Raw genomic sequence first — 13,446 nt, 5'->3', positions numbered from 1 at the left:
ACATACAGTAGACACTAAAAATCTTTAGTAACTTTTAAAGCAGCCCCACTTAAGAACAAAAGAGTATGTACACTAATGAATACAATTTATAAATTAATTACTTGAAAAACAGAATTACTGGGAAGTTCTCCTTCTACCACTTGTTAGCTATAAGTGCTTGGGCAAGTTACCGACCACTGTGAGGCTGTTTTCTCATTTGTACTTGACATTAGGATGTCCCTCATAGATTGTAAAGATTAAAGGAAATAATGAATATAAAAAGAGCACATGTCTTACATTCTGCAGCAAAAATAGCTACTAAAAATATGTCCTAGCTTCCTCTGAGTTCACGCTTTTGTTCCATCAAGCTGATAAGACTATAATTAGTTACATATTTCTCTTTTGTATTATGTCTCTTTCTGATCTTCCCCCATGAAGTTTGGGTTTCATTGACAGGGAATCTACTGACCTTTGTATAAATTTCCCCTAGCTCTTTGGATACTCCCCACAGTAATTACTCAAATAAACATTAAGAAATTACTTCATTTTCTTTTTAATTTGTATGTGTTTGTATATGCTACTACCTGCTTGTTCATCTTGAAAACTACTTATCCTTCAAGACAGATCAGTTACCACCTCCATGAAGCCTCTGTAACTTCCATACCCAAAGTTAAAGCTGTAGCAGATTCAATGGTTATTCATAACTCTTCACTCCCTCCCTGTAACAGAACTATATAATCATGTTCCCACTAGAGTAAGCAAAGAATTCATCCCTATCCTCCTAATGCTGGGCTTGGCCTGTGACTTGCTTTGGCCGATGGAATGTTAGCAAATGTGATGCAAGCATAAGCTGTAAATGTGCTTTTGTGGTTTGACCTGGCTTCTTGTACTCCTGCCACATGCCATGAGAAAAGCTTGTCCCAATTATCCATTGCCTCTTCATTCTGGGTTCCAGAAAGAGAGTTATAAGGACAGACCTGAGCCTGACTGCCCAGAAGCAGGCATCCCCACTGACCTACAGATGTAAAAAAGGAGGAACTAAATATTTGTTGTTGGAAGCCACTAAGGTTTGGGAGTCGTTATACGACATTCGTGCAGCAGGAACCTGCTGATACAAAAGGTTTCTCCTCTACATATACATCCACTGCTGTGATTATCTACTCTCAGTCTCTCCTAGACTATGAGTCTCTGAATGTGAATAAATAAACAAATGAGCAAATGAATAAATGAACCTGATCCAAATATACAGTATCACCAGAAGATGGCTATCTCAGTTCTTTCCTTCATGTGCAGTAACTTCCTTAGATCTCAAAGGCTGGAAAGAAATAGATTTAGGCCACATACTGACCCAGGTTCCCAATGAGGCCTTACATTGCCATTTTGTTTAATGTGAGACTTTAAATTCAAGGAGTGAGGGACAGGAAGAAAATAACAACAACAACAACAAAAACCGTAGGTCGGCTAGCAGCGGTAACTGGCCAGGGTTGCTGGAATGGACAATGTTGGCTTCCGTATCTTCAAGTAGAATACAGCTAACTAGCGCTTCCGTGTCAAAGCCTCTAAAGGTTAAAAGTTCTCCCTTAAAATAGGCTGTTAGTGAGGCAAAGGGCAATGTTCTCACTTTACAAAGGAGTGACGGGCTTGAACCCTTTCCTTTTAACTGGGTAGGCAGGTATCAGTGCCCAACGAAACTGTAGGAGAGCCCTCAGAGGGCACTCAAGACTCTTCAGCATCAGGTGCTCGCCCAGCTCCTAATATTCTGGATAGTGTCCAGCATGGGAGCTAATCGAACATTTCCCTCACTCATTTGACAAAGATTTATTGAGAGCCTGGCACTATTCTGAGCATTGGAGGTGCAGCAAAGAACAAGACAGAAAAACTTCCTGCCTTTGTGGAGCTTATATGCCAATGGAAGGAAACGATGATCAAACTAAATAATAAAAATGAAATAAGTTTTTTAATACTAAATAATTAAATTATAACACACTGGAAAGTGATGAGAACTATGGAGGAAAACAAAGGAGGGAAAGGAAGAGAATAATAACTCAGGGAGAGTCGAAATTTAAAGAAAGTGGTTAGGCCTCATAGTGAAGGTGACATCTGAACAAAAATGTGACAGCAATGAGGAAATAAGCCATGCAGATATCCCAGGGTCCTGAGACAGGAGTTGTCTGGCACATTCAAGAAACGGCCAGGCAGCCAGTGCTGGTACACCAGAGTGTACCAGGAGAATAGAAGGAGAGGAGGTCAGAAAGGACACGGGTCAGACTGTATTAGGCCCTGTGAGGACAGTAGGACTTCTGGCTTTTACTCTCAGATGGAGCTGCATTAAGAAAGCCAGACAAAAAGGCAGCAAACATTTACTCGATCCCTTCTACATACATGGCACTGTACATATATACCTCACGGAATCCTCACAAAGACACTCTGAGGTAGGTCTTATTTATTGAGACAGGGTCTCGCTCTGTTGCCCTGGCTGTAGTACCATGCAACAATCTTGGCTCACTGCAACCTCCACCTCCTGGGTTTAAGTGAGTCTCATGCCTCATCCTCCCAAGTAGCTGAGATTACAGGCGCCTGCCACCATGCCCAACTAATTTTTCTATTTTTGGTAGAGCTGCAGCTTCGCCACGTTCTCCAGGCTGGTCTTGAACTTTTGGCTTCAAGTGATCTGCCTGGCTTGGCCTCCCAAAGTGCTGGGATTACATGTGTGTGCCACTGTACCTGGCCTGAGGAAGGTCTTATTATCTCTGTTTTCCACACAAGGAGAGTGAGGCTGAGCGGGGCATTCACCATCAAGCGTATGTGCAGTCAGACTGATATTTGCTGTTGGCTGTGTCAGAATAAGCCAACCCGATACTGACATCTCATTTAATTCTCCTCTCCACACAGATTCCTCTAATCAGACAGGCAGAACAAAGCCCCTCTGTCTGTAGACCCTCATTCTCTGCTTAAACATAAGAGACTCGCCAACCCACAGCTGGTAGTCAGAAGCAGGGCAACTTCAGTGCTAAACTGTGAGGGATGAATTTTGGCCACTATAGTGTCTTGCATTCTCACCAGAGCCTCACAATAACCTCAGTAAGGAAGGGAGGGTAGGAGTGAATATACCCATTGTTCACAGTTCACAGGAGGAGCTCTTGGGCTAAGTTCTTCCTGGGTTCAGCCTCTCCTACACATCCTCCAATCAGCATGATGCTAAGTCATTTTTCTAAAACTCAGTTCTGAGCAAGCCACATTCTCAAGCTTAAAACCCTTCACCAACTTCGCACTGACTCTTGGTTAAAGCTCAAAATCCTTAAGTGGCCTGTACGACACTCCATGAACTAGCACCTCTTCTCCTCTCCAGGCTCTTTTTCTTAGGCTCCAGCCATTCTGAAATTTTCCAGTTCTTCTTGCCTTCAGGCTTTTGTACATGCTGTTCCTTCATCCTGGAACACCGTTTCCCTGGTAATACCTGTTAGGTCTCAAATTACATGTCACTTACTGCACAGAAGTCTTCCCTAACCCCTCCAAGCCAGCTTAGGTACCCCTCTTAAGTGCTCAATTAGCACCTGGCTTCCTCAGTCACAGTGCTCATGACACAGTCTCAAATCCCTGTCTACTCACATTTCTCTCCTGCCAGTTTATGAACAGGCCTGTGTCTCCCAGTAATTTGTATCCTCAGCTCTTGCCACTGTCTTACTAGGCACTCAAGTATTCATGGAAAAAAAAAATGATGAACACAGGTGGAAGGGGATTGAGCTCCCATTTCCCCTGAATGTGAACATGGCTCTAGGGCCCATAATTGAGAAACTAAGTCCATATTACTCAATGGGTTCTAGCTCCAGGTCTTTCACATCACAGTGTGGTTTGAATAAGTTGCATGACTTCTCTAAGTCTTGGTTATCTCATACATATGATGGGTATATTCTCCTCCTTGTGGAGATTACTGTGAGGCTCTGGTGAGAATGCAGGAGACTGCAGAGGACAAAGAAGGATAAGGAGCAGTGATAGGAACAGCAGCACAAAGGGAAATTGGAGGACTCCAAATATGGACTGTGCTTAATTTATATTTTACATATGTCAGCCCTGCTATGCCATATCTATGAATGCCAATACTCTTCTTGTCAACTGTCCAAAGTTAAGCAGGAGAGAAAAACTAAGGCCCCAAATACTTGGTGATTGCCCGTGATGGCGGCAAAGGGTGGATCTGGGCTTCTAACCCTTATTCCAATTAAAATCCTAATCCCAGGTTAAAGTCTAATTAACAACAAAATTTCCTTCCCAACAGGCTCTGCTGCAAGGAGGGGCCCAGATAGCCCAGACAGCATCTTCTCCTTTCCCAGACAGTATTGTTGTACCAAAGCCTACACAGATCCCAGGAAAGGAGTGTAAAACTTACATAAGTGGTGACTCTCACAAGATGAGGATTTCAGAAGAGAGGCAAATTGTTCCGACAGTCTCAAGACATCAAGAATAAAGGCCTCAAAAAAAAAAAAATCTGGGGCGGCAGCAGAAGAGCAGTAACAAATATGCTTGACCTGGGGAGAATGGCACCGCACAAAAAGTCCCTGATCAACAAGAAGGCTCATCCCCAGTGGAACGCTTATGAAACCATCGTGTATAAAACTAAATGCTTTGTAAACTTCCTAGGATCACAGCAGCATCAAATGAAGGATGGAAGGAGATGCTGAAGATGGAACAAGTTGAATGTGACAATCAGAAAGTCTTTCCTCACCTCCCTCTCAGCATAAAGATTTCCCTCCAGTGTACCACACTGGTGGTCATCAGATCACACTGCCAGGACATCCATGCCCAAAGCTGCTTACTGCACAGCTGGGCTGCTCCACTTCTCAGGCTCACTTTGCACGATGGTTGGACTTGGACCTGAGTTCTTCCCATTGGTTCCATTTTACCTTGCCCTCTTGAACCACATTTAATTTATTGTCCCTTTCACATAATAGGTTACAAAAAAGATTTTGTGCTCTCCCCACATCTTCTTAGTTGGCAGGGGAAAACTGTTGTTCTCTCAACTATTCCTTATATGTTGTTTTCTAAGCCTCTCATGATCTTGGGCAATTCTCTCTAGAATGAAAAATGAACAAGTGGTGCTAAGCCCTTTATGTATATTTCAGTTTAACCACTCTGACCACCATGCAGGTAGGTATTCTCCACATCCCATGGATGAGAACATTGGGGCTTAGGTTAAATAACTTGCCTAAGGCCACTCAACCAGAATGTGATTTGAACCCAAGCCTTAAGATTCTGAAGCCACTATTTTTCATCTTTCACTACATCACTAGTCCCCTACTTCTTAGAGAGATCACACGGCTGGTTAGGGGCAAAGATGAGACTAGAACCCAAGTTTTCCGATTCCTAGACAGTTCTCTTTTCACCGTGCTCTTCCTCCCTCTGTACATTTGACTCTGTCATTTCTCGTGGGCAACATGCATCGGCTCTCAAGGCATGGCATGCTTTTTTAAAGACAACTTGTCAGGAATTAGAAAATGATTAGACAGCTGGGTGCAGTGGCTCACGCCTGTAATGCCAACACTTTGGGAGGCCAAGGTGGGCAGATCGCAAGGTCAAGAGATTGAGACTATCCTGGTCAACATGGTGAAACCCCGTCTCTACTAAAAAATACAAAAATTAGCTGGGCATGGTGGCGCATGCCTGTAGACCCAGCTACTCAGGAGGCTGAGGCAGAAGAATCGCTTGAACCCTGAAGGTGCAGGTTGCAGTGAGCAGAGATCCCGCCACTGCACTCCAGCCTAGGTGACAGAGGAAGACTGTGTCTCAGAAGAGAAAAGAAATGAAAAGAAAAAAATCAGGCCCTTTGGGTTTCGTTTATGAATAGACATGCAAAAGAGGACAAGCATGAGATAGACGGGGAAAAGTCACCTGTGTCACCATGCAGGTACTTATACACGCCTACTAGCCTCTTAGAATGGTATCAATCCCTAGAACCAGAAACTATTACTAAAAGAACCTACACTTTATAAGTTTAAGCCCAATCAAAATGTTTTGTTATATGCGTACACAGAAATGTGTTTATATGAAAAGCAAACTTTGCCCATGCAGAGCTGGGAAACAATGCTACATGAATACTTTGTTTCTGTGTGGTCAGAGCTTTCAGCATTCTATTTTTAAAAATACATACATTGCTCAATGTAATGTGTTGCTTAAATTGGGCTTCTTGAGAGGAAAGAATTAACTTGTAACTGGTTCAAAGTAGTCTCTTAAAAATAACAGTTGAATGAACAAACAAAATGAACCTCTTCATAAAGAAGTGAACTAAGGAAAGGATATAAAGAGAATAAGAATGGATACGCTATCCAATACTAGGTTGTCACTTTTTATAGAGCAACTGAAAATTTAAAATGAACAGCCATCTCAAGTTACAACGCTTTCAGTTTTGTGAGGATTCTTCCAAAGATGGAAGCCATTTTCTACTTCATTCATCTCCTCCAGGTCCAGGCTAATATAGATAGCAGCAGACAGCTAATATCTTCTGGAAACTGGCTTGGTGGTCTCAAATTATGAATGAAAAGGGAAAGACAGGAAGAAAGGCTACCTATATATGACAATTCCCCCTACTCCTTAATTTCATATTCAAACCTAACAATAATATCCTTGGATTTCTGAAAAGCTCATTTTCTGCAATTGCTAGTCCTCAAGTTTAAACTCACAATACCCACAGGAATAAAATATGTTAACCAAGACCCAACCAAGGGCAAGATAATGGGCTATGTGAGGAGACAGTGTCACACACAACTAACCCTCATACAACTATGTCAACTACTAAGAAAGGTCTTAGTAGTAGCACACACCAAGTGTCAGGTAGGCCACAGAGATTTAGGAAGGAGGTAAGATGAGGTGAGCCTTGAAAGCTGAATTAGAGAAGGAGGTGGGCATTCTGGGCAAGAGCAATAGACCTTAAAACCATGAAGGTGTTCAAAAAGAAGGGTGGTAACTCGAGTACACGGTGTAAATGGGCAAGTGACCAAGTTTGGGCCTGAAGAGGTCTAAAGTGTCAGAGTGGTGGGAATTTGAACCTGAGTTTTTCATGCTTGCCCATCTTAGTAAATGTGCTAGAACAATCCTTTTAATCTACATTTCCTTGATCAGTATTCTAAGAAACAAAAACAGTAAAGAAAGAAAGGATCTGAGAAAATGGGCGGCTGAAAATTCATTTTAAACTTCATACCTGGGCTGAAAATTCAAATCCTATGTAGAAGGGATGGCAGTCTACAAAAGGGGTGATGTATCTTTACAGCACATCACGAAAGACTTTAAGCCATGTAGAACAGAATTCTGATAGTGCATGGTGCTGCTGTAAAACCCACAATATCCTTTACTAATTATACAGTTTGGGAAGCACCAAGAGGCTTGCCTAAATTCAAAATACCAGAGAGAAACTTCTTGTCTTCTTGGAATGGCAGCATCCACCCCAGGCCCAGATCTCATTCTGGAAGAGGGTAATTTGTAGGCACCAAAAGTTCTGAAAATGTATGCAGTCCCCTCCCTCAGAGAGTTTAGATTCTGGAAAGGAGGGCAAAAACTGAACAAGCCCAAGAAGTCCAACAGAGCAGAAGGGCAGTGGGCTTATAAAACTTTTAACCAGAGGATTTGCCATATTCTTGGGGAGCCAGGGAAGGCTTCCTTGAAGAAAAGTATGATCTCTGTCAACAGCACAATCTATAGTGACATCTAAATTGAGAGTGCTATCACTTTCATTATGTTCATGATTGCTTCAATAAACAGTATTCAAATCTGGCTGATCAGCAGCAGATTCCCAGATATTGCTCAAGCCTTACTGAATCAAATCTTCAGGGCTGATGTCCAGGAATCTTCATTTTCTAAAATGTTCCCACATGATGTGGATGCTTGGGTAACTTTGGGAATCACAATTGTAAAGGATTCTCAATAGGTCAGACATGGCTGATGACTAGATGGAGCACAGCAATTAGTCAAACTTAAACATGCACATTTGTATATCAATTATTTTCAGCAGTGACAAGAGAAAATACACAAAATAAAGTAACAGCCAAATCATAGAGTCATAACTAATTCTTTGCAAGGATGAGGAATCTGCGATGAAAAAGAGACCAATTGCTTAAGGTTACACAACTGCCTAACATTAGAGCTAGGACATGCAGAGAATATCTCCTTTTCCCTCTAGGACATATACAATTTCAACATAAATAAGGACTTGCAAACTGGCTAATAAATGGTTTGGGCTGCACTTCACAGCACCCCTAAAAGCAGAACCCTGATAACAGCCCAAATTACAGATGAATACCAGATTTAATTATTTTCTAGGTTTCAAATTCAAAGGAAGGGAGTGGAAGATCAAGCTGATTTATTAACTAGGCTGGAATTAAACTGAGGATCATAAAATTAACTGAACTGTAGCCATCACCAGATAAGACTTTTAAAGGACCACAGAAAGCCTCAAAGTGACAAAGCCTCACTTTTGGTACAATCATGTACATTCCTAACCAGACTGGGAATGAGGGACTCTCCCCAAATCTACAAACTCAGGGGTTCCAAAAACTGGCTGTATATTAGCATCATCTGAAAAGATTTTCCTAAAAATTCCAGTGCCCAGGCCTCCCTCTCCCCCCAACAATTCTGATTTAAATGGTCTGGAGTGAGATTCCCACCTAGGATATTTTTCAGAATGGTGCCCAGATGATTGTAATATGCAGCCAGAATTAAAACAATTTCCAGGTTGTCTCCCACTTCCAGCTTCTGCTCAAATCCAGGACCTATAGGTGAAGCAAGCAAGGCACCCAGAGCAGGAAAAATAAAGAGGCAAAGTCATTTGAGCTCAGCATACTGCACCTGAAGCACCCTGAGAATGGATATCTCCTTAAGAGTAAGACACCCAGGCACATAATTAAGGAGACACTCACTATCAGGGTGCTACAAGTGAGCATCAGCACTTGCATGACCTTGTCTCCAAAGACTTTGTGCCCTAGGCACTTCACCTGCCTAACCCTAGTTCCAGACCTGCCCAATTCGCTCTGGTCAGGCCAAACTGCCCCATTAAAGATGCATCAAGTTCCTACTGTATGCAAGATCTTCCTTCATCCTCTCCATTCCCTAAAGAGACACTGATTTTGAAACTGATGCATGTAAATAATGTCTACCATATTCATTTTCTGTATCCCTAATAGAATAAGTGTTGTGATGTAGTCAAATACACTGTGGCTTTGGAGTCAAAAGATAATTGTAAGTGGATTAATCTATTAGTTCTTTGGCAGTTTCCCTAATGACTCTCATTTGTTTCTCCATCTGTTCAATGTGGGCGGCAAAACAGGTCTACAAGGTTACCACGAGGATGACATTACGCTGTAAGTAAAATGGCCTGTGACACCATAAGTGCTTCATAAACACCTGATGACAATAAATAAATCCCCAACATTTCACTATCTCAATCACTTTTCCATGCCATTATGAGGTTGGAGTAGTACTGCTGCTGCCTTTTATATTTACCTTGCTGGACTGTTACCTAGTCTCCAACCTCCCACCCATTTTAAGAATGAGTCAAATTTTTGGTTTCTGTGACCACACACTCTCCTACCCACACTGCAGAGACCTTTGAGATTTTTTAAAAATCTTCTAAATTCGAGATGGGGTATTGGTAGGAGAAAAGTTGGGTGAAAGGATCTCATTTATCACACACAAGTATTCTCTTACATCTTTCCATCCTAGGCCTGGATCCCAGCTTCAGAGAATCAAAAGCCAAGAGTTTGACATCTTGGTCTCTGGTTCTGCAGGAATGTCCTCTAGCTTCCTCCAGAAGTGGGCAGAAAGGCTTTGGTAACCTGTGTCTCCAGCACATAGCAGGGTACCTGGCGTATAGCAGGTGCCTCATTTATTGAGTAAATGAAGGAAAGGAAAAAAAAAGATCAGAGAGAAAAAAAAGCAAAACAATTCAATGGAATACAGAAAAAGCCAAAAAAGGGCTGTACCAAAAAAGTTGGATAAGTTATCTTTCATAAATATGTTAATTCTATGGTAGGCAGAATAATGGTCCTCCAAAGATGTCCACATCCTAATCCCTGGAACCTGAAGATATGCCGCCTTACATAGTTAAAAAAAAAAAAAAAAATGTAGGTATTATTAAGAACCTTGTGATGGGGAGATAATCCTAGATTATCTAATGAGGCCCAGTGTAATCACAAGATCCTTATAAGAAGGAATTAGGATAGTAAAAAGGAGAGAGAGGAGATAGGAGGATTAAAATGTTGGAGTAATGTGTTTTGAAGATGGAGGAAGGGGTCATGAGCCAAGGAATGCAGGCAGCCTCTAGCAGCTGGAAAAGGCAAAGAAACAGATTCTCCTCTAGAGCCTCCTGAAGGAACTCAACTCTGTTGATCTCTTGATTTTAGCCTGTAAGAATCATTTTAGACTTCTGACTTCTAGAACTGTAAGATAATAAGTCTGTGTTATCTTAAGCCCTTAAATTCATCACAGCACTAATAGAAAAGTAATACACAGTCTGAGGACACAATGTTACTTATTCATCTCTGAGTCCATCTCTGAGTTATGCCAAACCCCTATTGACTCTAGCAGGAATGGCACTCAGTTTAAAAGGCTGAAGAAGAGACCCAAAGCCAGCAAATGAAACATGGGGCTTTATCAGGGGCTTACATACAGGGGAGAGAGTCCAGTAGCAGTGGACAGGAGAACCACCAGTCCAGTGGCAGCAAGCTGGGCAGAATAACTGCACAGGCCTGTGGTGGTAGGCTGGGCAGGAGAACCGCAAGCACTTGCAAAAACACAGTTTATATAGGATTTTCACTTAGTATCCTTCCCCCTAACAACCTCCACCTGGCAACCATCATTTAACCCAAAACAAAGGGCCTCATTTCTTAGGACAGCTGGGAGCTCAGATGTTCCTCATAGGTAAGGAATAGATCTCCAGGTTGGCCACTCCCAGATTCGTTAGCTCAGAACGCTGAACACACACTCAGGTGTATCTGCCATACAGTCATGCTCAGGGTGTGCTCAAGTCAAGTTATAGCTGTTGGATTCATACTGCATCTGCTACACAAATCCCCAGTGTGCTGCCTGGAACCTGTAACTAAGTACATCCTCATAAGTAACTCTGAGGTGACCATGGATGCTTTCCTCTCCTCATCCTAAAAACCAATCATTCCCAGACTGAACCTGTGCAATCTTCCTCCAGTACAACTCTTTCTCTCCTTGCCTACCACTCATGTAGGGGTTTGTAATTGTCCCTGAACATGGCTTCATCCACTCCTGGTTCTTCCTCATTGCTGTCTACCACACACAATCCAGCTAGACTCATATCCAAATCTCTACTTTCATCATTCCAAGCCTTGACTTGAAAACTTTCCCTAGCACTTCTCTGATGGCAGAGAAATCCAAATTCCTTACTCTGGTTTTGGCATCCTTCTCATTTCATTCAAAGTTCTCTAACCAATCTTCTTTCCTACAGGGCCCTTCCTACCCCTTGTACTACAGCTCATCCATTCCCCACATATCACCTCTACACTATCATCACCAGACCATTGTTCATGCCATTCTCTCTACCTGGAATGTCTTTCCCTTATATCTGTGCACATCCAAACCTTTCCTATCACTCAAGTCCCAGCTTAAATGACATTTCTCCATGAAGCTGCTCCTGAAGCCCATTTCCCCTCACAAATACCCCTACCACAAGCTGTCAACATTTTCTCTTTCACTGACCCCTAATAATACTTACCTGGATATTTCTCATCTGAAGTAGGAAAGAGCCTGAACTCTAGAGTCAGATAGACCTGGATAAAATGTGGCCCTCTTATAAAAGTTACTTAGCTTCTCTGTAAAATGGGCATCATACCTTTCTTACTGGATTGTAGAGAAAATTTATGCTTATATATAGGTGCCCAACACAGTAATTATTCAATAATTAACATTTTATAACTTATAGACATATCAAATTCCCACTTCTAGGCTCTTTGAGGGAAGGATTTTTGTCCATTTTTAGCCACATAGCACCTTATACATAGTAGTGGGAAAAAACACAGTTACCAAAGTGTTGGAAGCATCTCTCAAGGATTCCTAATGAGTGTAGTCTAAGGATGGTTTCATCTGTAGATACTTCAGACAGCAGGGGAGAAGCACACTGGATCTCTTTGTCATCATCAGCGTTCATTAGAATTCTTAAAATGGAAACTTGGCAAGACCCATTGTCTTTGGTTAATGAATGTAAACTACTCTTCATCCCAACCAACAGTAATAAAGTAATAAATTAGTATTTCTTTCATTAGCATAAGTTATATACTGTTGTTTTAATGTCACTAAATTCTAGCTCAGATAACTGTTGTTTCAGACATGGGGGGGACAAAGCTCATGTTTATTCCATCCTGTTTAGAAACTCCATGCTGTGGATTCTCCTTCATTCCTTGGTTGTGTATGCAACAGAATTCCCTTGCTTTCAAGGCATTCCTTGAACCACTTTTATGCTATAGGAGAAACCTGGCCCTTTTTCCTCAGTCTAGTTGGCAGTGTCATGAAGGAAAAGAACATAAGACTTAAAGTCACAAGATCTGGTTTGAAATCTGATTTCCCACTTACTAGCTTGGTAACCACAAATAGCATTTGCTTGAGCCTTAGTTTGCTTATCTCTAAAATTGAGACTAACCATTGTCTACCCTCCTTCCTGAATCACCACAGGGAGCTGATGAGACCATGTATGAAAAGACATTTTGTAAAGTGCAAGACATTATACAAATATATTTATACATTTTTATTATTTTTTTTGAGACAGGGTCTTGTTCTTTCACCCAGGCTAAAGTGCAGTGCACAATCTCAGCTCACAGCAAACTCCACCTCCTGGGCTTAAGGGATCCTCTCATCTCAGCCTCCCAAGTAGCAGGAACTACAGGCACATGACACCACGTCTGGCTAAATTTTTTTATTTTTTGGTAGAGATGAGGTTTCATCATGCTGCCCAGGCTGGTTTCAAACTCCTGAGCTCAAGCCGCTCGCCTTGGCCTCCCAAAGTGCTGGAATCATAGGCATGAGCCACCATACCCGGCTGATTGGCTGTTCTTCTAACATAGCATGATCTCTAAGCAGACGCCCATAAATTTGGGTAAGAGGAAAGGTTCATAGAACAGTCTAGAAGATATGAAGAATGTTTTTACTTCACCTACCTTCATATATATAGTCCCTGAGACACAATAGGAAGTGGTATTCTACTTGTAGATAACAAATAACCACAAGCATGCTTCCATTTCAGAAGTCTTAAGGAATATCTGACTTGCTATCTATGAAGTCCTATAAGGTGATATTACTGAGTAAAAGGTACTATTACATGGGAGTTACACCAATCAATCAGCGCCAACTCTGCTCAGGCATTATGTTTCTGAATCTGCAAAATCTAGTCATCCTTCATGATAGTTGTCATATTCCAGAAGGACCTTCACTATGTGTACGAAGTCAGGAGAATGACCAACCATATCT

At 41.8% G+C, this 13,446-nt stretch overlaps 1 protein-coding gene across 19 annotated transcripts in view; it reads right to left on the bottom strand.

Moving 5' to 3' along the window:
• The window catches only part of SYTL2 (synaptotagmin like 2), a 115,420-nt gene that overhangs the window by 66,063 nt on the left and 35,911 nt on the right, over window positions 1–13,446 (bottom strand). The window contains exon 1 of one of the 19 annotated variants that reach the window (XM_032295934.1): window positions 12,010–12,746. The exons of the other annotated variants lie outside the window; for them this stretch is intronic. The gene's annotated coding sequence lies outside the window, so the exon portion shown is untranslated. Of the gene's footprint in view, window positions 1–12,009; window positions 12,747–13,446 lie in introns of those variants that run through there. 19 annotated transcript variants of the gene reach the window in all.

Source organism: Sapajus apella, unplaced genomic scaffold, assembly GCF_009761245.1.
Source record: "Sapajus apella isolate SASKATOON/1434 unplaced genomic scaffold, GSC_monkey_1.0 scaffold34, whole genome shotgun sequence".
In the NCBI taxonomy this organism is placed as follows: domain Eukaryota; kingdom Metazoa; phylum Chordata; class Mammalia; order Primates; family Cebidae; genus Sapajus; species Sapajus apella.
This window is presented reverse-complemented; position numbering and strand designations above follow the sequence as displayed.